General features: G+C 37.0%; 1 protein-coding gene across 2 annotated transcripts in view; it reads left to right on the top strand.

Moving 5' to 3' along the window:
• The window catches only part of CSRNP3 (cysteine-serine-rich nuclear protein 3), a 165261-nt gene that overhangs the window by 99188 nt on the left and 40928 nt on the right, over positions 1-25145 (top strand). The gene's annotated exons all lie outside the window — the stretch shown is intronic.

The following is a 25145-nucleotide window of genomic DNA, read 5'->3' as shown; positions in this document are numbered from 1 at the left end:
TGTACATACAGAACTGGGGTACAGGCCAGAGACAGAATGGGGACCAGAAAGGCAGATGTACTGAAATACACTGCCTAGGGGAGCAATGGGCAGTTCAGGAGATTTCTGCCACACCACGTGGGTCACATCCATGGCCGGCAGGGATCGAACTCATGTGGAAGTAGCTTTAGCTTCTCAGTGCAGTGCTTTAACCCGCTGCACCACCAGGGAGGGCCCAGTAACCATATTTTTAAGAGGTAATAAGAAACTAAATAAACCTGTTCAATCTGACACAAATGCACTACAATCAACTAATAAAACATATAAACGAAGGGCATTTGTAATTATTAGAGCAGAAAAAAAATCAAACTATTCAGGGATGAGGTTATTGTAATGGAGGTGATCTACAAATGCATTTACAAATATAACGATAGAAAATAAGTCATCTGCTTTGTTATTAAGTTTTTACCTATTTGGTTTTGATGTTAGTAGTTGTAGTAACATAAACAACACCATTATCATTGAACAGGGGCTTATGAAGACAAACAATGCAAATAAGATAGTACACATGAAAGAACAATGTCAGGTGTCAAGCATGAAATACTGCTATATTCAAAATATGGATGCTGGGCCCTCCCTGGCAGCACAGCCGATAAGGACGTAGCACTGTAAGCTGACCACAGCTGCTTCGGTGCAAGTTCAATCCCTGGCTCCAGAGGTGACCCACATGGCACAGCAGACCTCTCAGCCTTGCCCGCTGCCCCCCTCAGCAGTGTATCTCATCGATCTGCCTGTCCTGCTCCCCACTCTGTCTTTGGTGAATCCTCTCACCATTCCTGCACCTCTGGCTTGTACCCCATTTCGGTATACATAAAATGAATAAATCTTTGAAAAAAAATATGTATGTTGTGCTCCAATAGTTCAAAAAACATTCCTATTCTTTATATAAATCTAAAATACCATTACCTTCAATTTAGAGAGGGGATAATTGAGGCTTCTAGAGGACAAATGTCCTGGTCTGTCATTCTCTTTCTTTAATATGTAACGCAGGGCATATCATTAAAACATTAATGAAACTAGCCAGGCTGTTTGCTTTGTGATCGGCACAAAGAAGAGATGATTTCAGAGATTTGGGGGAACATATAGGCCTGGGGTACAGGCCAGAGGTGCAGGAGCAGTGAGAGGATTCACCAGAGACAGAGTGGGGAGCAGAGCAGGCAGGTCAAGGAAGAGGGGAACAGTGGGTGAGACAAGAGAGATCTGCTGCACCATGTGGATCACCTCCAGGGCCAGGAATTGAAGTCTCGCTGAAGTTTGGCTATGGATAGCTTTGTAGTGCTGTACTTTAAACCGTTGCACCACCAGGGAGATCCCCATAGTAGAAAATTATATAATTTAAAATGTTTGATTATATTATAGGTATTGGAAATACAAAAAAAATCACAACATGCTGTACACAATAATTTAAAATGAATAAGAATGAAACATTATAGAATAGGAGTCCTTCTTTGTGGAACAAGGGGTTAAGTATCAGAATTATGAAGCTTTCTGCAGCCAGTGCAGCATGAGTTCCATCCCTGGCCAGAAAGGTGACCCATATGGTGCAGTGGACCTCACCTGTCTCATTCCCTGCTCTCCTCAGAGGTGTCTTTCAGCTGACCGCCCTTTTCTGGCCCCCTCTCTGTCTCTGGTGAATCTCTCACCCCCCTTTTTCCCTCCTACCTATGGCCTATATCCCAATTCTTGCATGCAAAAATAGAGAAAAAAACTTTGAAAAATAATAATAAAACAGATTAATTTATTTAATAAATGGTTGTGGTACTAGCAAGTTTGAAGAAGTCATTTAGATCCACTTCTTATAATACATGCAAAATATATTACAGGTGGATTAAATAGATTGATTTTTTTTAATTCAAATTGGAGGTTTAGTTGCCTATTTGTTGGACATTAATAGGACTATTACCTAAGCTTCAAAGTAACAACAACAACAAAAAACACATAAAACATATTTAATAATTTAAAAATATCAAGTTGAAATGCTACCAAGTAATGTAAAACAATATATATTGTAAAATAAATGCTTGCAGTTAGTAATCACATTGGTTTATTTTAAAAATAAATAATAGAGTATAAAGACACATGCATGGTTGTTAGAGAGATACCCCTTCTAGAATAATTCACATAATAGAAAATATGATCAGAAAGTATTTTGAAGCATTTGATTATTGCAGTAATAATACAGATTAAAATAATTTACTGAGATTTCATTTGTATGACATAAGAAATTTCTACTCTGTAAAATTAGTTATTCTCTCTAATAAGAAAATACTAATGTCTGAGCATAGCATAATGTATAGACTTGACTATTAATGGCAGAGAAATTGCAAAAGCACTTTGGAAGTATGCATTATAATAATATTCACAGCTATATACCTGTACTTCAGAGTATTATATGAAGGGGGAGTCTTCAAAAACAAGAGAAAACTGCAAAAATTCAAAGGTTGGTGGTTAGTGGTAATACCAAAAAGATGGCAGAGGAAAGTAACATGTCTAAGAGTGAGGAAATGATATTCTCAGCTATGGTACTTACACAATTAATTTGTTTTTTGATATTTATGAAGAGTTTATGGCATTATGTAAAATGTTTTAGACAATGTTGGAAAAGCATAACACCAAAACTTTACCTATACTAATCAGGGAAGGTTTTGGTATACTGATAAGGCCAAAAATAGTAAGTTGCCCTAAAAATTGAAAACAATGTGATTTGTTGTTAGACTTTTCATATGTATTAATTTTTATTTCTGTTAATTGATGCATCACAAAATAAGTTTTAAATTTAAAATAACTATTTCAGACTCTCTGGGTCTGAGGAGAGCATATCAAAATTCCATGGTCAGCTAAATCATGCTATTCTTCAGTCAACTTGTTTAAAAAAAATTTTTTTTTTACGTTATGTGTAAGGAAATACTTAAAGTTATGTGAAGAAAAAAGATATAACTAATGATGTCCAAGAAATTATTAAAATGTCTCAGCTCATTATTTAATATCAGTCATAGTTGCCAATGGTTAGTTTACTAAATAGAAAATTTAATTTAGTTTTAAATGAAATCTGGCAGAGCTCTTTTACATGATTTTTAAAAATAATTAAATGAGTGACTTAATAAAATATGCAATTTTGTTTTGCATAATGGTTTGTTAAGTTCACCATATTCCTATCCTGGAGAGGGAAAAAAATTGGAAGGAAAAAAAAATCAGCAAACAAAACGTCTATCTAGAATATTTACTGCATAAAAGGTCTGTGCATGTTGACATATGTTCATAGGCTTTCTTGTTTCTAAATAGGTATGCAGATAATTTGGTAGCCCGAAAATTGATGTACAAATGTTTAAGTTTTTTTTTTTTTTTTTTTTTTGTTAATGCCTCCAGATGAAGGTCTGGTCTTATCTGCAGTGATTTTATCTGCATGTGAACCTGAATTCCGAACATTTTGGAACTATAATTGTTGACAATTCCTTTTCCTTTAACATTTCTTTTTAACTTTGGAAAATAACAAATATTACCTATGTTAGAGTAAAGAAGGATTTTTGATGACTATCAAATGTGTGTAGCATTTGGAAACTAAATTTAGTTTCACATTGAGAGTTTTTTTAAATATGGTTATTTAAATCTCACTCATCATGAGTTCATCTTTTAAATTTAAAATATCACATGTGTTCAGTGCTTTATAAGCACCAACATATTGTGTGACAGCATTTTGTTATCATTACAAATATAGGAATTGATAGGATTATTTGGTACGTATCAGCAGCTGTAGCAATAGAAAATACCATGCTATTCCGAGCCCTCTGTAAAAATATTCCATTTGCAGCACATCTTATTGTGAAAGAAAAGTTTCAGGATTAAATCAGTAAAAGCATTATGCCTTTTTCCTTGGGCTTCTGAGTTTGGCTCAGCAACTAGCATACTTACCAATAATCAACCAAGGTCATATCTTGTACTTTCCTTGCAATAGAAGCAGCTGGATTCTGCATTGCTGTGGAAAGCTTTGTTTCATCAAATCCCTGTGGCTCTATAGCCAATCTGCCTGTGCTTGAGTGCTGTCAAAAGGGGAGCTACAGAAAAGCTAGAGAGAAATGATTTCTTTCTGTCCTCTCAAGGTTCTTGGCACTTCACATGAGTAATGAGAAGCTGTGTGATGAAAGATCCTCTTAAAAGGAACACATTATTTTTCTCTAACTGAATATATCTACAGATAAATGTTCAGTATTTAGGAAGTGAAAATATAAAGAGGTCAAGGGATAGATACTTTAAATTGCACATGAAAGCAGGTAGTAGATGTCTTACATGCGGATATTTTAATTAACAAAGCTCTTCTATTCTTGCGTGCATTTGATATTCAAAAATGTTTGTTGTGTCATTGAGAGCTATTACTTTACCCATAGAAATTAAGGTTCATAGATATATTCATAATTCAGGAAAGGTTGAAATTATAATTTGTTTCCTTCCCTTCATCTTTCTTCCCTTTTTTCTCTGAATACACAGGGCATAAATATGCTACTGTGGACCGCTAAGTTGGAGTCTATTACTAGTGTCATTTCCCTCCCACTACCTGCAAATTTCTTAATGAGAGTAGAGATAAAGAATCAATAAGAAACAGATTTTAACCTGAGACTTTACACTGGGTGTATGACTAAAACATACCTATTTTCTTTATCAAGTAGTGAAAATGCATTGAAGGTTTTGATTCGGTTTCAACAACTAGTGTGGCTTATGTTACAGGCTATGTAAACTGAGTGCTTTCAGACATGTCAAAATGGTAGAAGACAAATAGTAAATACAACTTGGATGTACAGTGACAGATCATGTCTATCCAGCATTGTGGTATTAATTTGAGAACTTACTATAGTGAAGACAGATGTAGCAGTCTGCCTCTGAATCAGTGATTTTTCAAACAAAGGAGTAGTGTTCCCACAGAAACTGAAATAGAAGTTTTAGGGGAAGTTTTTAATTGAGCAGGAGTTAGTACCACATGACCCTCAAAAGGTCCTTTCTCCTATCTGATGATAGGATTTTCACAGTGAAGATCCAAAATAGGACCTTAGGCTGGAGCCAAGATCAACTAGGCAATGATAAGCAGATAGCTCTGTAAAGCTACTATTAAATAAATTGAAATTGCCAGACTTTCTGCATCCTCTTACATTGCAAATAATCAGCATGGGTTTATGGAATCAGACCTGATACCTGCTGCAGATTTACTATACCAAGTCCTGTCTGTATCTGACCAACCGTCAGTCTGCTAAATGATTAGCTGTCTTGGTGGAGATAATGGAATTATGGAAGTTGGGATAATTAAGAGTGGAGAAAGATAACTAGTAATCCTTTTGAAAAATACTCACTTCAATGTACTGAAAATCTCAATGACTCACAAAATGAAACTGTTTTCAGGTCATTTCATTTGAGAAAAGCAACAAGGAATCAGAACTAGTTAGCCAGGGACTTCTCTGACCTTTCTCAGTCTATCCTTCAGACTAAAGCATCTTCCCCTTCTATGCCTGCTAAAGGTTCATATCAAATATTTTTTTCTCCATGAAAATTTTACCAAGTCTCATTCTGCTCCTGCTCCTCAGAATCCCCTGAAAGTTCACCAACATTTAACAAGTTCACAATAATTTTCTAACTTTTTTCCATTCCAGTATTTTCTAACAAACTGCAATGTCAGTATCCATGTGATGACTCATTGAAAGACTAGGCCCATATTTCCTTGACCCTCTCTCTCCTATTGTCTTTTCTTTGATCTGTTCATATCCTTTACCACCACTTAATGTGACTGTTTATGTTCACAGCTGCAACCAACATGTTTTTACAAACTAGATTAGACCAGTTTTATCTTTGAAATAATAAATTTCAGTATCCTCAACTCAGACCACAACCCTCTGCTCCCTACTGTCTCCCCCTCTCCACTTTTTCCTTTTTACCTCAGTCTCTTGTTTCCCTAATGCAATATCCTCCATTTGTCTTTAGTCTCTCTCTCTTTCTGTTTGTTTTTTGTTTTCTTTTTTGGAGGTTGGGGTTGCTAACTCCATTTACTCCATTATTTTTTGGAGGTTGGAGATGCTAACCATTTCTCTCCCAGGCCCTTCAGTTTATAACCTTTTTATCCCAAACATCTGAAAACCTGTAAGAGGTTTTAGAGAAAAAGACAAGTGCCCTCCACTGATATTCTTTACCATCTCAAAGCGTTGGATTTTTTAAAACTCCTCCAGGCACTCTGACTCCTAGCTCATATACTGCCTTCTGTCTTTTCAACATTGTCTCCAGACAGATTCTGATTTGTATGTCCTTACTTTCTACCTGTAAGCGGGCACTCAAAATGAGTTTGAATGGATGAGTATAAACTTTTCAAAGGCAGGGACTAGGTTTTTTGTGCCAACATCAGTAAGTACTTCATAAACATTGTATAAAGGGATGAATAAAGGAGCACTTGTTAAACATTAAACTACTTGTTGTTCATTGTACTAGCTGAAAATATAAAAGTCAAGGAGACATAATCCAGTTTCTGTGAAACTCAATCTAATAATATTTTAGCATTTCTCCAACAATTACTGAATTCTGTTTTATATCACAGTTATTTGTAATTAGAGCACATACCTTATCTTTTCTGGACATTTGTAGGGCTTAAGAATGTATTCTTAGACTGTGTCTGATCAATACTGTTAAACACTCGATGAATAGCTCTTAGCTTTGGAATGAGTTCCTTCTCTTTCAGTACAAGGTTTTTAAAAAGGGATGCATCTATTGTAGGACTTCATAATGGTATGACATTAGTTGGGAATAAATACCAACTTATAAACTAACTCTACAATTTATGATTTTGATGGATGTCATTGTAATATGTGAGATTCTGATTCATCAGTTACTTTTTCCAGTTGCATATAACACTGAGCTGTCTATATAAAACAGGACCCCATCGTAATTTTGTATTGCTAACACATACCTTTCTAGCTTCATTTGCTTATATATAGCTTTCACAGGCAGAAACATCACCTTAATTGGATGTTGTACAGCTATTTATGCAGTAGCTCTATAGCCCACTTGAGGGAATCTAAGTTGCTTTCACCTTCACCATCCTTTGACTCAACTAGGAAGGGAAAAAAAAAAGGAATTAGCAAGTCAGATTACTAACATAGTTGTTAATGGTTTGGTTGAAATTCAAGATAAGGACCTCACATTTGGTAGCTTATTAGATTTACTTAGCTCTTTATTTTATTCTGCTGAGATTTTTTTTTTAATGCTCATTTTGTTTTCTCATTTATTTGCTTCTCCCACAGTCATGCATTATATAAATATGTCTCAAACCTGTCCACTTATCTCCATTTGTGTTGGATCACCCAAGTGCATATGACTTTCATCTCTCTCCTGGACTGTTAAAGGATCCTTCCAACATTCTCATGCTCCCTCTTTTGTCCAAGCCCCAGCCTCTTTTCTCTGAGTAATATAATGGATCACATCACTTTCCTACTTAAAGCCTTTCAACTATAGTCATGATCAAGACATGCAAAACCCTGTACTGCCTCATAGGATGGCATCTCTGTTCTCCTTCCAGTCACCTCTCTTGTCTTTCCGACAAGACAAGTTCCAGCACACTGATTTCTACTTACTCCTTTCAATATAAAAAAAACCTTTATTGCCCTCAATTCCTGCCTGGAACAGTCTTCCCATGATTAACTCTGTATATTTGAGATTTCAAATTAAATATCAGCTCTTAGTATAACTGTCCCTGGTCACCCCATCCAAAGTCCTTATCTTTTAGAGATGGGTGGAAGCTTTTCCAACAATTATAGGTAGCTTGGAATTGCTTTCAAATAAACTCAGCAAAAAAGAAATACGTTAAATGAGACTGAAAAACTATTGAAACAGGGCAGTTGACTATAACAATTAAAGTTTTCCACAATAATAATAATAATGATGATAATAAATGCCTAGGTTCAACCTATCTTAAAATTTCTGAGAAAGGTTAAAGGGCTAAAAGAAATGACCAAGAACAATTTGGAAAAGAATAAGAGATGGGCGTGGGTGTATTTACATTAACATTCCTCAATACTTAAAATATTATAGTAGTTAAAATTCATGAAATTATCCCAGAGGGACTGCTAATGAAGTGAATAGGGAGTTTAGAAACAGACCCACAGTTAAGTGTAAACTTGGTACATAACAGACAGTATAAAACATCTTTTTAACAATTGGCCAACCACATTGAAAAAGGTAAAATTAGAACCCTACCTCATATCATACAGGAACATAAATTCCCAATGAACTAAAATCTAAACACTAAAAAAAGACCCTTAAATAAGGGAAATATCAAGGTATGATGCAAAAAGCATAAGAAAATATGGTATATTTGGATACATTAAATTAAGTTTGTTTATATGACCAAATATGCCATCAAGAAAGTAAAGAAATGGACTTGTCAGTTCACTAAATGACAAGGAATTTGTATTTGAATATATAAAAAGAGCTACAAAAATAGGAAAGAGCTAATATAATAAATAGCCATAGAATAAGAACAGATAATAAACAGAATTTTAAAAGCTCATATAATTATGAACAGGTATCTATGAGGTGTTAGGGAAAATAAAACTGAAAGGAAATACCAATTCACAATTATATTACTAGGCTGGGAAAATTTAAGTGTCAACACCATACATTAAGAAGCATGAGCAGAATTAAAAATTCTCAGATTGCTGGCATGGCACTGAACCAGCAGATGGCTAAATTGCATAGAAAACAAGTAGTTGGAGAGTTAAAGGAAAAGATAACTTAACTCTTCACCAGTTCAGGATTAGATAAGCTATTAGAATGTTCGTATAATGATGAATTGGATAAAAGATTTCATTGAATAACAGGTCTACATATATATGCTGTTGAACAAGATATACAAAATAAAAACAAGACTCTTACAGTACTGATGTTAAAATACATAGAACAACAGTCCATTCTCTGGAAGTAGAAGTCTACATAAGAAGGAATGATATATGACCATGAAAATTGGTACCTTTAAAGATAAAGGGTATAAGAATAGGTGAGGGCTGCTTTAGCTGTACTTTTTCATTTTTATTTGTTTGGAAACAAGCAGTCTGAAGTAAATATAGCAAAATATTAACATCCATTAAATATATGTAGCATGTATATGTGATTTTGTAAAAGTATGAAATATTTTATAATTTTTAGCAAGTTTTAGATAGCTTTCACTTGGGAGAAAGATCTATGGATCAACTCACCACCCTTTTCCTATTAGTTTATCTCACAAAACCTCCTTTTCCCCCTTTCATAGTACAGACCACAATTTGCACTTATTTTACAGTGTATTTGTTCATCTGTTTATTGTTTTCTGTATAATATATATGTGCATGTGTGTACATACATTTACATGTATACCCATATAAAGTACATAATCATATACATGTACATGCATATTGTGAGTCATACAATAATAATCCCTCCTCTTTGCCCTTTCCCCATAGTGTTAAAACAGAATATCATTTCTTTGTTTGATCATCAGTAAAGTATTTGGTAGCCATTGTGAAAGAAAAAACATTTAGGTTTGCTATGATTTTTCATAGCAAATTTTTCATACTCTGTCAGCTGCTGTGAGAGTGAAAATCCATTACAGATTGGTTTGGTTTGTGATCATTGAAAAAGCCACAACCAAGAAGCCCTAACATATTTACTCAAGTTTTAACTCTGGAACAAGTAACCTTTTATGGGTAGATCATTTAATCCCTTTGTTTCTTCATTTGTAAAATAGAATAGGTTGATTTTCAAAGTATTAAAATGTATATGAAATTTAAATAATCCTCCTTCCCTTTAAATATAATCTATGCCTCTGATAGTCTTTATTTAGGGTATTTGAATATTCACACCACTATATTTGAGGACATCGTTAGGTTTTCATTGTTTATGCTTGTGTACCTGTGGTGGTCTGTGTAAGCCCAGTAGGGTTAAATATGGGCTATGTCTGTGTGTTCCATTTGATGCCTTTAGCATATAGATTTCTCACACATACACAAAATGAAAATCACGTGAATTATTTTAATTGCTTTTGTTTTAGGATGTTTTATTAAATAGATAATGCACTCAAAGAATCATACATTAGAACTGTAGAAAGGCGACTTAATATAGGACTGAACAAAAATTAGCGATGATGGTTCAAGGATGAAGACATGTGAAATATGGAATCTGATATGCTAAATATGGTAGCCTATCATGTAAAAATGTGATGTCTGGACACAAATTTACTAGATTCCCATCAAAGATTGTTTACTTAGAGTCAAATAATGTGATATTTTGATGTTTGGTTTCCTCATCTGTGAATACTGATTTAAAATAGTCTCTACCTTATAAATTTGTGACTTAAATGAGCAAGCAAAGGTAAAGTAATTTACATTGTGCTTGATGATTAAAAGTGTAAAAACTGTATTAGCTATGATGATCAAAATAATGATAATGATTCCAACATGGGACAATGCATTTTATTAATAGTTATTCTTGAGAACTACCCACACAGAAAGTGTGTGTCCAGAGATAAGAGATACATGACAGTTATGTTTTAGATAGGAGAGAAGTGTGGAAAAGGTCTAGATTAGGGATGCACAGCCACATGCTTCCAGATCCAAGTAAGTCTTATAATTGAGAAAGTACATGACAAGAAAGCATTGATAGAACTAGAGTATACTTTTCCCAAAGGCATTATATTTAATAGTACGATTAATAACAATGATAATAAACCTATCTAATCAAATAAAATTCTTCTTGAAACTAGTCAGTTTATCAACAGCTTTTTGCCACTCCTAGATAGTGGAACATAATCTAGATTCATAGCAGAAATGAAAGTAAGAATTTCCAAAGGAGGGCCCTCCCTGGTGGCGCAGCCGGTTAAAGCACAGCACTAAGAAGCTTAAGCCACCTCCGCATGAGTTCGATTCCCACCTGCCCAGGAGATCCACATGGTGTGGCAGACCTCTCCTGGCCTGCCCACTGCTCCCCTCAGCAGTGTACTTCGTCGATCTGCCTGTTCTGCTCCCCACTCTGTCTCTGATGAATCCTCTCATCCTCTGCATCTCTGGCCTGTACCCCAGTTCTGGATGAATAAATAAATAAATCTTTAAAAAAAAAAAAGAAAAAGAATTTCCAAAGCATACAATTTCCATTCTTGCTGGCATTAATCCTACAAAATTATAAGGGTTCAGTAATACCTGGCATTTATTGAACCTCCATTAAGCATTCAGTGCTAGAGACTATACTTACATTTTACATGCATTATCTTAATTAATTAGCACTAATGATGAAGCATCTGATGCTAATTTTTTTTCTTAAATATTTATTTATTTGTGCATACAGAACTGGGGTACAGGCCAGAGGCGCAGGGGCGGTGAGAGGCTTCATCAGAGACAGAGTGGGGAACAGAACAGGCAGATCGGCGAAGTACACTGCTGAGGGGAGCAGCGGGCGGGACAGGAGAGGTCTGCCGCACCATGTGGTCACCTCCGGGGCAGGTGGGAATCGAACTCATGCGGAAGTGGCTTTAGATTCTCAATGCTGTGCTTTAACCCACTGCGCCACCAGGGAGGGCCTGATGCTAATTTTAAATAGCTGTCCTGAGTCACAGAGCTAGTGAATAGTGGGTCCATTTTTTATATCAGTCTGATAGTGGAACCTATGTTTGTTTGTTTTTTTAACATTGTATTAGATTGTTTCCCATAATTTCCCCTAAAACTGCATTATCAAACTTTTTCATCATCACTATTAGATTTCTGGAAACATCTCAAGAGTTTCCATCCAATTAGAAAATAAAGTTTACTGGTAATTAATAAAATAGCAAATACATTACAACTTAAAGAAGAGAAACTCAATAAATATTAAATGGGTTAGTTTGCAATATAATACATGGTATTTGCATACTTCATCTTTCTATGCATATAGCTTTTACATTGAAATACGATAACTGATAGAGATTTATTTATTTATTTATTTATTTATTTATTTATTTATTTATGCATACAAGAACTGGGGTACAGAGGTTGAGGTGGGGTGAGAGGATTCCCCAGAGACACAGTGGAGAGTAGAACAGGCAGATTGACGAATTATACTGCTCAGGGGAGCAGCGGGCAAGACAGGAGAGGTCTGCTGTGCCACATGTGTTATCTCCCTGGCTGAGGATTGAACTCATGCTGCAGTGGCTCTGAATAGCTTCATAGTGCTGCACTTTAACCTATTGCACCACCAGAGAGTCCCAACATGGTCTTTTTGAGTGGCCTTACTTTTCATTTCCTTACAGTAAATTACAAGTAGAGGGAGAATGGCATTGCTGACATTGTTAAGACTGAGGAGATCTAACTGGACACTGTGGCACCTGCTGGCCAGGCCCCCTTTCCTGTAGGAAGTGTTTCAGAGCCACAGAGAGGAGGGTACCTAGGCAACTGCCTCCTCTTTGATTGACCACATCAGGCTTTAAAAACATCTCTGGGTTCATTAACATCAGCCATTTGCAGAGCTCTCTTGCAGACCATCTTAATGGAAACATGTCCATGCTTTTATGAGTGCACTTCAAGAGATGATTTATGGGAAATCGTCACAGCAAGTGTTTGATGTCTTTTGACTCATACTTCTGAACTCTAGGCACCATCAACACAGCAATAAAGCATTGGTTTTCTGTAAATAGCAGGACAGAGAATTAAATGTTGGCAGAGGTATTTCTGATGATTTTTCTGTAACATTTATCAAGGACAATTTACTAAAAGAAATGGGTGGTAATGTGAGGTTTAAATGTCTAAGGGAGGGAAGAGGAGAGAAGATGGAGGGTGGGGAGAGAAAAGAACATGTAGTTGATTGGAGTAAAAATGTGTAACTTCGATACTCAGAATATGGAGTTATGAAAGGAAAAGGACAGCGAGCAACAAAGCACCGCAGAACGGACGGACTCTTGTGCTTGGCTCGGGTACACAGCACAGACAGCAAGAAATGGGGTGATTAAAGGAAGATACATTATAAAACTAATTGCTGTTCCTGTTCACATTTCTTAAGGTTTCCAGTTAGAGACTGAATCTATTCCAACCTCATAAGAAAGGTGGGTTTCTTTTCAAGGGATAAAAGAAATGTGAAGTTCTAAAAAATGATGTCTGCTGCTACATTTTACATGTAATCATCACAGCAATCCTAGGAAGTTGGTATTTTTTTTAAGATGTATTTATTTATGTATGCATACAAGAACTGGGTTACAGGCCAGAGGTGTGTGCCAGAGACAGAGTGGGGAGCAGAACAGGCAGATTGACTGATACACACTGCTGAGGGGAGCAGCGGGCGGGTCAGGAGAGGTCTGCTGAGTCATGTGGGTCACCTCCAGGGCTAGGATTTTAACTTGCATTGTAGTGGCTGCAGCCAGCTTCACAGCACTGTGCTTTATTTAACCTGTTGTGCCACCAGGGAGGGTCTGAAATCGGTAATTTTTTTTTTTTAAAGATTTATTTATTTGTGCATACAGAACTGGGGTACAGGCCAGAGGCTCAGGGGCAGCGAGAGGCTTCACCAGAGACAGTGGGGAGCAGAACAGGCAGATCGACGAAGTACACTGCTGAGGGGAGCAGCGGGCGGGTCAGGAGAGGTCTGCCACGTCATGTGGTCACCTCCGGGGCAGGCGGGAATCGAACTCATGCGGAAGCGGCTTTAGATTCTCAGTGCTGTGCTTTAACCCGCTGCGCCACCAGGGAGGGCCAATATTTTTAATCCTAATTTTACACATGGTGAAACTGGAGTTGAGAGAAGTTTGCTGAATTTCTGAGGGCCCTATTGCTAGTTAAGTAGTAGAGACAGTTTCAAATGCTAATCAACTGCTCTCCATTGTTTAAACATTTTGCCTTGAAGCCACCAAAGACCTCATCAATTAAACCTTCTTTTTATCATTGATGTGAAGTGCTTACTCCAGCGTCAGTTTTAAAACTTGCAAATTCTATGTGGGTATAATTTAATTTTCTAAGTATAAAATAAAATTATTATTATCAAATTAATTGATTAAAGTCTTGATTATACAATTTTTATTTATAGTGCCTGCAAAGTAAAAATATTTATAAGTTTACATATTTGCTCTTGCCTTTAACTTTTAAAAAAAAAATAAAGCATGACTTTGAATTGTCTAGGCAGTATTTATAATTTTTTTTTTTTAAGATTTATTTATTTGTGCATACAGAACTGGGTACAGGCCAGAGGCTCAGCGGTGGTGAGAGGCTTCACCAGAGACAGAGTGGGGAGCAGAACAGGCAGATCAATGAAGTACACTGCTGAGGGGAGCAGCGGCCGGTCAGGAGAGGTCTGCCACCCATGTGGTCACCTCCGGGGTGGGCGGGGATCGAGCTCATGCATAGGTGGCTTTAGCTTCTCAGTGCTGTGCTTTAACCCGCTGCGCCACCAGGGAGGGCCCAGTATTTATAAATCTTAATGATGTTTGTCAAATTATTAAGTGCTATTTGCTATACATAAAAATTTTTTAAGTTATTTTTGTTTTCTTGTTAACCAATTAGTTCTCCAACTTCCAAAATTGTATTATATTTATAGTATGTTTAGAGCAGCAAAAATTTCTTATTATTACATCTAAGTGTGTGTAAGGGAGTATATATATATATGAGACAGCATCCATTTTTTCCCAGTGTTAGGAACTTTGGATGATTATCAGTTATAACCATCCAATGAATTAAAAGGATATTATTATACACATATAAATAACTCTTGTTTTTGCTTGTATGCTTGTTTTATACTTTGGACCATTCCATGATCAGTTAGCATAATTTATCAGTTATAAAGGATGTACTTATATTACAAAAAATGGCAAATACCACAGATCAGGGCTACTGATTTATTGTTTTGTAGAAAGTGGTGAAAAATGTAAATGCAAAATAATCTTAATTATCATTTCTATAGTGTGATATTGTAAATAGCCCTAAAAGCTAAATACTTTTCTAATACTTAAAATTATTCTTACCTAGTAAAAATTTCATTCATGTCATTAATGAACAAGTAAAGTTTCAGTGTATTTTCTGTTTCATTTTCCTTTTAGTCATTTATTTAAATTAAATTGTTAACCAATATTTATCTATAAAATGTACTTACCCATGAATTGCAACCAGAAATTGGTGATTAAAAAATCAGGCAAAAATCAATAATTAATTCTCTGAGAATCAATTGATTATATGGAATACAATAAGGAATACTTATTTTATTATTTGTAAAATATATGCTATGCATTTTTATATAAATAAAATATATAATGATATAAACATTTTAGTGGGGTACCAGTTGTTAAGCATTTGCCAGAATACCACTAGGTTAGCCCTGTCATTTTAACTAAAACCAGCAGTATTTTGTGTTTTTAAATTTTTCTGCCCTATTATTCTTTCAGATATAAAATTCTAGTCCTTAACTGATGACATTATGTTAATTTTCCCATTACTCATTTAAATTCTTAAAATTGTAAGTACTTAGAGAAAAAATATTTATATGCCATTCATTACAGTGAAGAGATAAAAAAAAATTGGATAATAATATACAGGTATTTTTGGTTTATGTTTTTAGAAAAATAATTCAGCTTTTTTCTTTTAATTATCTACTAGTCCCAGTCTCCTTTTGTTGTAAGCTTTTGTCTGATGGTGTGAGTTCACTTAGCTAGCATTTGAGTATAAAAATCAGGCTCAATCCCAGAGTGACCATTTTCTTTCACTGCCACAGGCTAGCTCTAATTATTCTCAAATACTGAAATGTCTGTTTTTCAATACTATAGAAACTGGCTAGAAGATACATAAGCTAATTAAATCTTAATCACAATTACAGAAAAATACAATCAAAAAGTATGGTGCTTTGATGATCTTTGCACACCTATCATAGTCACATATGATATACCATCTGTGACTTTCCGACACAGTGCTGACAAGTCTTTTGAGCTCTTTATAGCCATGTCTATAGCCTTCAAAATGCTGCCTTTAAGTACTTTCTTAAAGAAACAAGAGAGTCTTTTCTTCCCCCCACCTTGGAAATTAATATAACTCTCTTTGTGGTAAACATTAACTGGTACTTGATAATACCCAAACAGAATGTCATTTAACTATATTCAGTGAAATATACAAAGTTCCTTAGCTGCAGGAGCACAGTGAGAGCCATGGACTGTACGAACTGACATTTACATCGTTTACACCATTTCGTGTAACTGTGTAGTCAGCTTTAGGAAATCTTTATGAATTCAACCTCTGTCACTTATCTATAACTTACAAGGAACAAATTCCATGTGTGAAAGCGTAATGGGCTACTAGTAATAACAGCCTTCTCAAGAGTGGAAAATATTCTGAGGTTAACTATAAAGGGTTTATTTCAAATGGATTAATTCTTCAGTGGTACAAACTGTATCAAGAAGAAGAAAAGACTGAGAATTTTGATGGGTTTACAGAAAAATTTTGTGCTGTATTAGAGTTTATAAAAGAGGTATGCAGCAGATTATGCTGAATTATCCTGACTAGTGTGGTTATTTATGTGATGCCAGTTTGAGTGAGAGCCACCCTTATTCTTTCTTTGGGGTGGTTAATATTATTTGGTCTTTAAACCAAGTAACTTTACTTTTCTTAACCTTATTTCGAGTTTGTTTCCCATTGTAAAAGCACATAAGTGTCTGATCTCTTTATGATACATCTGATACATCTTAAACTGAAATCAAACTGAAGCCAAACTAAACAAATTCTGACTCTTTGTAAGCAATTTGGGATTATTGCAGTCTTGGGTGTTAACGCTGTCTTGTCGGATCCCAGCTGTTCATGCACCTTTTACTGCAGGCATCCTACCAAAATATTAGTATTTGTATTCTGCTCACTTCCCTGCACCCTTTTTTAAAAACATCATTGATGTCAACTCTGGTCTTCTTTTCTGGTTTTCATCTCTCTTTGCTCCCAGCAGATACAATTTTCCTCATGTATTCTTTCATTTGATATGCTAAGTTTGGAAGATACAAAGAAATAAAACATCTCCTGGCCCTCAAGGAACACCTAGTTTTACTGATAGAAAAGTAGATGCAAACAATTTTCAATAAAGCATAAAATGGGATCATTGACATAGGGGAAAATGTGTGAAGCAGCACAGAGGTAAAACATTACTGTTTACAAGGGACCAAAAAGTGGTCCCATTGTGGACCAAAAAATAGATAAAGAGAGATGAGGATGTTTGAAGTGTTCTGTTTTTATTTAATTGCATATTTCTTTATTAAGGAGCAATTCTTGCTCCATATTCTGTCTTTTCTTCTTATTGATACAATTTGTACCACTGAAAAATTAATCTATTTAAAAGAGTCTTATCACAGAGTCTTCATACCTATGTGGGCATGTACACACACATTAAATACACATGTTCACAAATACTTCACAGACTTGCTTTATTCCCTTGCCTTTCCTTGGTCTCACTTACTCCTTGCCTCTGTTATTTTGACTTCCCACTTGAAATTTCTACTTATGTGTGCCGTTGAATGTTTCTACAAACGACAATGTTTATTTTGCTCTTCAGAGCCTTCAGCTTTACCACTTAGAGAATTTTCTTCAGATCATTTAACACCATTCCCCTACTCTCGTAAATCTTGAAAGGCAGGCAGAACTTCCCTTGTTGTTCTGGTCTTTCCATTTTATTTTGAAATGTTTCCTTCTATTTTGAAAGCATCTTGCTATATTTCTACTGTAGTTTTCACATTAAAAAATAATTTCTGCAGTTACTATGGCAGTGAGAAAAGAGGGTAAGTCTCAATTTGAATTGAAAAAGGTGTTCTTTACAAGTACATATTTTTAATCCTAACATCCTATTTCCCTTCTTTACAAGAACTATATATTTAACTAGCTTTTTCTTTGATAACTGTATCAGTTTAGCTGCAGCAATATAGAATACAGTAAAACACCATAGACTATAGTTTATGCTCAAGCTGCTTCTGTAGTATAAACAAAATAGAAATTCATTTCTCTTTAAACATAAAGATCTAATCATAAGCAGCCCTCTAATTTGGCAATTTCTGGAACTCAGGTTACCTCTATCTTGAAAACCTAAACTGAACACAGGTTTCACCTTGGGCCTCCACCACCCTACGCACATTCCTGACAGTGGCCAGGGAGTAAGAAGGGAACAAAAGGGGGAACCAGGAGAAGATAATTCCTTTAAAAACAAATCCCTGGGGCCCTCCCTGGTGGCGCAGCGGGTTAAAGCACTGCAATAAGAAGCTAAAGCCACTTCCGCATGAGTTTGATCCCTGCCTGGCTTGCCAGAGATGATCCACATGGCGCTGAAGACTCCTCCTGACCCGCCTGCTGCTCCCCTCATCAGTGTACTTTGTCCATCTGCCTGTTCTGCTCCCCACTCTGTCTCTGGTGAAGCCTCTCACTGCCCCTGAGCCTCTGGCTTGTACCCCAGTTCTGTATGCACAAATAAATCTTTAAAAAGATTTAAAAAAGATTTAAAAGATTGTGCCACCTCCTGGTGGCACAATGAGTTAAAGCACTGCATTATGAAGCTCTCTGAGCCATTGGAACACAAGTTCGATTTCCCTGCCAGGGAGCTGAAACACATGCATGGCAGACCTCTACTGTCTCACCCGCTGCTCCCCTCAGTAGTGTTTTTCAGTAAATCTGCCTGTTCTGCTCCCCACTCTCTGGTAAATTATCTCACCCCCCACACCTCTGGCCTGTACCCCAGTTCTGTAAGCATAAATAAATAAATCTTTAAAAAAAATACAAATCCCCAAAGTTGGACATCTCATATTTCCTCACACCTAATGTTAGAACCTAGTCTTCTCATGACCACATTTAACTGTCAAGGAGGCTGGGTGGTAACTTTAAAACACTGTTACTGGAGAAGGAAACTATTGGAGAAAGAAGTATCAGTTTCTTTAACTGTCTACAGCCATGCATCTTCCTCTATTGTTCTCTAACCCAGATCTCCTGTCTTTTAATCCATTTATGCTTCACATTTCTGAAGAATCTCTATACTCAAGCCTTTTGATGTAGTCAGGCCCTTGTAAGATATTTACAGTTATTGGTTCTTTGATGTCCCTATGCAGTATCTTCAGTCATCTGCTATCTTTTTTTTTTTTTTAAAGATTTACTTATGCACACAAGAACTGGGGTATAGGCAGGATGAGAGGATTCACTAGAAACAGGGTGGGGAGCAGAACAGGCAGATCTACTGAAGTACACTGCTGAGAGGAGCAGTGGGTGAGACAGGAGAGGTCTGCTGTGCCATGTGGGTCAGCTCCCTGGCTGGGGATTGAACTCATGCTGCAGTGGCTGTGGGTAGCTTCATAGTGCTGCTCTTTTTAACCCATTGCGTCCCCGTGGTGGAGGGCCTTCATCTGCTATCTAAATGGTGTGCAACCACTGACTGTCCCTTCCCTGCTGGCTTACCACTTCTGACACTTGACTGAGCTGTTTTCCTCCTACCTTTACTTTTTCTAACTCTTCCCTGCACTTTCACAATAATCACAGGTGAGGTGCTTTCTCCTTCTTGCCACAATTGCTGTTTGTTTGCCTAACTGTATCCCTACATTTTCTTGTAGTTATAGTAGTACAGGCAGTCTATCAGCTTTATTTTGCCATCCTTTCCTGAAACATTTTACTATTCCCAACCACTAAAACAGTAACAAGAGTCCCAGCTTCTGGCACATTACTCCAGCTCGGTTATCTTGTTTCTTATCTTACTCTGGGCCTAAAAAAGATTCAGGAAAACTATCTTGAATTTTGAGGAGGAAAGAAGGAAAATATTTGTTATTTTATGTAATTTGGCCTCTAATAAAGCAATTTTTTTTTAAGTTTTTCTGTATATATTCAGAAGCTAATGGGTAAAATAATCTTACCCAGAATCGGGTCCAGCTTTTAAATCCTGAATATGTGTGGCCCACCATGGTTCCACGAGGTCTCCTGAGGGAATGACAAAGCCTTCAGTGCCTGTTCCGCAAAGTCACCACAAAGGCTTTCATGGGCCTGCCCTTTCTTCTTTCTCAACTGTTCTCCAGAGTCAGTCTTTTTCTTTTCCTTTTGATGCAAGCTCACAATTTCTTCACTTTTAGGGATTTAAATTACTTCAGATGTTCTACTTTTATGTTTTTTTTTCTTGAGATTAATAACTTCATATAAAGTGCAGTCAACATTTTTAAAGTGTACAATTCTATTTAACATATACTTTTAATTTGTAACTTTGATTTTCTTTATTTACTATAAAGGATCAAATATGTCATTTGTCTTTTTTTTTAATTTGTTTTTATTTATTTATACATAAAAGTACTTGAATGTAAACCAGAGATGCAGGGGTGGGGGCAGGGAAAGAGGGGTGAGAGGATTCACCAGAGACAGAGTGGGGAGCAGAACAGGCAGGTCTACTGAAATATATTGCTGAAGGAAGCAGTAGGCGATACAGGAGAGATCTGCTGTGCCATGTGGGTCAACTCCCTGGCAGGGACTGACTCATGCCACAGTGGCTAGTGATAGCTTGATAGCACTGAAGTTTTAACCCTTGTACCACCAGGGAGGCCCTCATTTTTCTATTTTTAAACAAAAATTATATATACTTAAGGCATGCTACATTGATGTTATGATATAAATATACAAAGTATAATTGTGACTGCAGTCAAGCTAATTAATATATTTATCTCACAAAACTAACATTTGTGTGAGGTGGGGGGTAGATGAGAGTGCCTAAAATTTACTCTTTTGGTAAATTTCCAGTCTGTAGTAGAGTATCAGTGAGTCATCATGCTGTACATTAGATCTCTAGACGTATTCACCCTACATAACTGCCACTGTGTAAGGGGTTCATCTGTTTGGGGGTACCATGGTATCTGTCTCCTCATGGGCTGGCAGCATTGAAGGTATATGGGACAAAGGAAAGACCGCTCAAAGTCCAAGTGAGAGGGGACTGGAGGGCTTACACCTAGAAAAGTGCATCCCCAATATATAGGCAGTTTCCTATATAAAACCAGGTTCAGCGAAGGTGGGCAAGTGTGAGGAGGAAAGCATGTGGGGGGGGGGTGCATTATAAGGGATGCCTTATTTTCTGGTGTAAGTTAGGGTGGAGCTGTTATTTGGGGGCTCCATAGTTCCCGTTAATCAAAACATACTAACTCTAATCCTATTGTTACCTAACTTTCTGATAATCTTTACAAGTAAGCTATCCTAGCTGATCTTGCTCATTGGCCATAGTGTTTGCTGGCTGTTTTCAGCATCTACTGGTTTTCTAGTATGTTCCTCATAGTTCCTCATACCAGAACTTTTGCCCTGTTGAGAGCCCCCACACACACACTCCACATTTTAACATGACCAGCAGGAACTCTGTCTGGGCACTGAGACAATAGCCCGGATCACAAAGAGAGCCAGGAATCCCACAGGTACCACAGAGTCTCTTACCAGCCAGCTGTTGTCATCTACTATTGTAGTTGTGCCTCATGAATTTTCCCTGAGACATCCTCTCCCTTCACAAAAACTTCCTAGATTTTCTTCTCTCAACTAAGAAGCCTTGTTTTCATTCTGCAGCACTCAGGAAAACCAAATGCACTGAGGGTCTCGCCTTTCCTTCCCCTGCTTCTCTTTATATCCTCCTCCTTCCTAACACCTCATTTCTTTATTTACTCTGTCCATTGCACAGGTCTCACCTCTATTCACTAGGATTTGCTTTAGTGCCAGATGTTCAGATGTTATACTTGTTAATCTCCACAACCCAGTGAGGTGGATATTCTTATTTTGCAAAGAGCATAGAGACATTACAAAGCTTGAGGAAGGCAGGAAACTAAATAGTGGCTGAGCCAGGATGAAAAGCCCAGACTGACTCTGAAGCCAACACTACGTCACATTGCCCTATAGACACATTTGTCACATTATGTCTTTAGAGAAATCTTGAAGAGTAATTGAAACAGTATGATAGTCAAAACATCCCGTTTCAAATCCTGACTTCATCATTTTATGTCCTTAGCAAGCCACTAAATTTATGTTCACTTTCCCACCTGTAAAAGGAATTCATTCTTTCATTAAATAAATATTTACTGAACACCTCTTAGGTGCCCACTAATGTTCTAGACATCGAGGCCCTGAGTAAAACAGACACTACCCTGCTCTCAAGGAGTCAGTATTTTAGTGAGGAGACAGGCAAAGGATGGATGGATGGATGGGTGGATGGATAAATAGACAGACATAACCCCACTGTAATTTGCACAAGATTCATTTATGGATTGGTATAGATTGCAGGTACCTAAATGTTTACCTTTTCAGTTTTCATGCATTACTTTTTTAGTATTTCCTTATTCAAAACATATTTGAAATTGACCATTTTTAAAACTTACTCTTTCACCTCCTTGCATAACATACAACTTCTTTCATCACTTGCAAAACAGGTCAGCCCGGAATGCCTGCTGCTACACCTTCAACTCTGCTACCACTCTCTCCTCCTGGCTTCCTGAAGTTGAGTGGCTTCACCCCAGTGTAGACCAGTCTTTCCCATACGTGAAGCTATTTTTTCTATGTTTTTTTGATGAAGTTATTTATATTTACCCCCAAATCAGAGAAAACCCCTGCTCTTTGTTCAAGCTTTTCCCACTCTTGACTATATTCCATTTCCCCATGAGTACAATGAACAGATTCTATTTTTCCTTTTTCTATTTGCACTTTTATTACCACTATGTATCTGAGTTACTGGCCTCCTTTCTTATGTGATATGATACATATTGCTTATTCTAGCTTTATGCTTTTATGTACTTTGGGAAGGTCAGTTCTTCATGGTTCCCTCTGCTCTCTTTTACCTACCATTTCTCATTCTCTTGTAATCCCTGCTGGTTATCTCAGTTCATTGAGATATCGCAGTTCTCTTCTTCTTGTGCTGTATTTGATTATATGGAGACCTTGATTTTTGCTTGATATTTTGCCTGGGCTTCATTTTCACCTAATATTCTCTTTCTCTTGACCTAAGAGCCACTCCAAAAGCATCTCTTCTCTTCAGTAGGTGCAATGATTGCAGTGATTTTCCTACTTTTTTTTTTTTTTTCAATTTTTTCTATTGTCCATGTTGGTACTAGCTGTTCCTTCTATTATAGCCACAGGTAGTTTTCCTGAGTTCTTTTCTTTCATTCTAGGTTGTTAAAGTAAACACACTCTCCCTTTACTGAGAAATAATGTGGAACAGCCTGTTAGAATAGTCTTTTATGATTTTTTGAAAAGAATGCACTGCTATCCTCACCTCTTTGAAACCCACTTCTCCTTTAAAATTGTATTGACTGCTGGAACCACATACAAATGATGTTTGGTTACCTTCCTCAATTAGGTATAAATATGTTCATCCTAAAAGGAAATTCTGTCCAGTAAGTAACACTTTCCTTTTTTTGCTACACAACCTTGAGCCTTATATTTTACAAATCATTGCCCCATCTAATAGTAATTGTAAATGCTGTTTAACTGGTAGGCATCCATATTTGACCCTCTTCACTCAGAGACATGGTCAGGGTATTATTTTTGTTCTTTCATGGATGTAAAATGATGATCAGTGATGTTGTGTGACTCCCTTTCTCCTCCAGTCAATACCCAGGGAACTGGCACATGGGTCCTTCTCTCCACCTGTTCTTTCTCCAGTGCCCTAATGTAGATGGCCCAGCACATTGTACTGGAAATGCGAATGCCCTTCTAGCAAACAAACTCTGGGATCCATTGCTAAATTCCTAAAGAAAATAGGTGGTTTTGGAGCCCCCAACCTTCTCAGTGGAATTACTCAAAATGCTTTAAGTAGCCCTACTCTGGAATCATGTTATAAATAAGCTGTGCACTGGAGCTGGGCGCTTAGTTCATTGGATTACAAATAAGCCCTAGGACATGCTCCAGATATTCCCCCACACACACAATCGCAAGTATCCACTTTCAGATCTACTGTATTCTTTAGACATCAGTTCACGCCCTTCCCCTTATTTTTCTACTTCTCTGTCCCTTTTGCTTACTAGGATGCTCCCCCTTCTCAGTTTCTTTCTGTACTTACATCTCCAAAGTTTCTCTTCGTAGGCCAGTGGTTCTCAAAGTGCAGCTCCCAAAATAGAAGCACCAGCATCGTGTGGAACTACAAATTCTGAAATGCTGGGGATGAGGCCCGGCAATCTGTGCTTTTGTAAGCCTTCCAGGTGGTAGCATATTGGAGCCAGCTGGTGCCTTAGCATCTCTTCTTCAAATCTGTGTTCAGGGATGCTATATTGGTAGCTTGAAATTGGCCATGGTGGGAATATTTACACCATGGGAATTGGCAAAATAAAAATCAAATCTTTTTCTCTTAACAGCCATTTGTTAAACATCTCTCAGCTCTCTACCATCTCTAGGTGATTCAGACACACTCTAAAGTTTGGGAACTTTTTCATACATAATACCTGTCACAGCCCTGCTCAGGAGGTATAGCCTGTGTCTGATTCTTTATTCTCTTGGCAGTTGTTCTTCTGGGACTCTTCCCTCCTTCATGCTTTAGGGTCAGATAGAGGACTGCTCACTATTTGCCCTTCCCTCTTTGTGAAGTAAACGTAATGGCAACTCTATCTTTCAGCTGGTATCAGTAAAAAAATGAGTTGAAAAGTCAGTTTTGGAGAGGATCTTGAGACCCAGATCAAGAAGCTACTGTATGTCTAGTCAAAAGGCTGAAGCTCTATGCAGGTTCTTCGGGGTTCTCTAAATGTGTCCACCACTCATTGTAGCTAATTCCTACATTTATTTCACTTGTAGCTATGCTCTCTTGTTCCCTCGTCCTTACATTTCATTCACACAGGTAAGGTTCCTATGATTTTTCTCTAAACTCTTTGAATTCAGGAGTGGACATGTAATCTCCCATTCTCTACAAAGTGACATTGCAGATATGTGACTTGCCCAAGGTTGTTTGGTTGCTTGATTAGTTAGACCAAAATCAGAAGCAGAGTGTAACTTCCATCCAGGATCACTCATTAAATATTCTCTTTCTTTTCTTTATTTTTGACATCATTCTTCATTTTGTGCATTTTACCATCTCGGTTGTAACCCTTGTGGACTTCCCACCACACAGTTCACCTGTGTGCCATCACCATTGTCCTTTGCACTCTTCCCACCACAGTTCAGTCATTAAATATTCTA

This window comes from Condylura cristata, unplaced genomic scaffold, assembly GCF_000260355.1.
Source record: "Condylura cristata isolate star-nosed mole 26May11 unplaced genomic scaffold, ConCri1.0 scaffold00002, whole genome shotgun sequence".
In the NCBI taxonomy this organism is placed as follows: Eukaryota; Metazoa; Chordata; class Mammalia; order Eulipotyphla; family Talpidae; genus Condylura; species Condylura cristata.
Note: the sequence above shows the minus strand (reverse complement) of the source record. Positions and strands in the feature narration are given on the sequence as shown.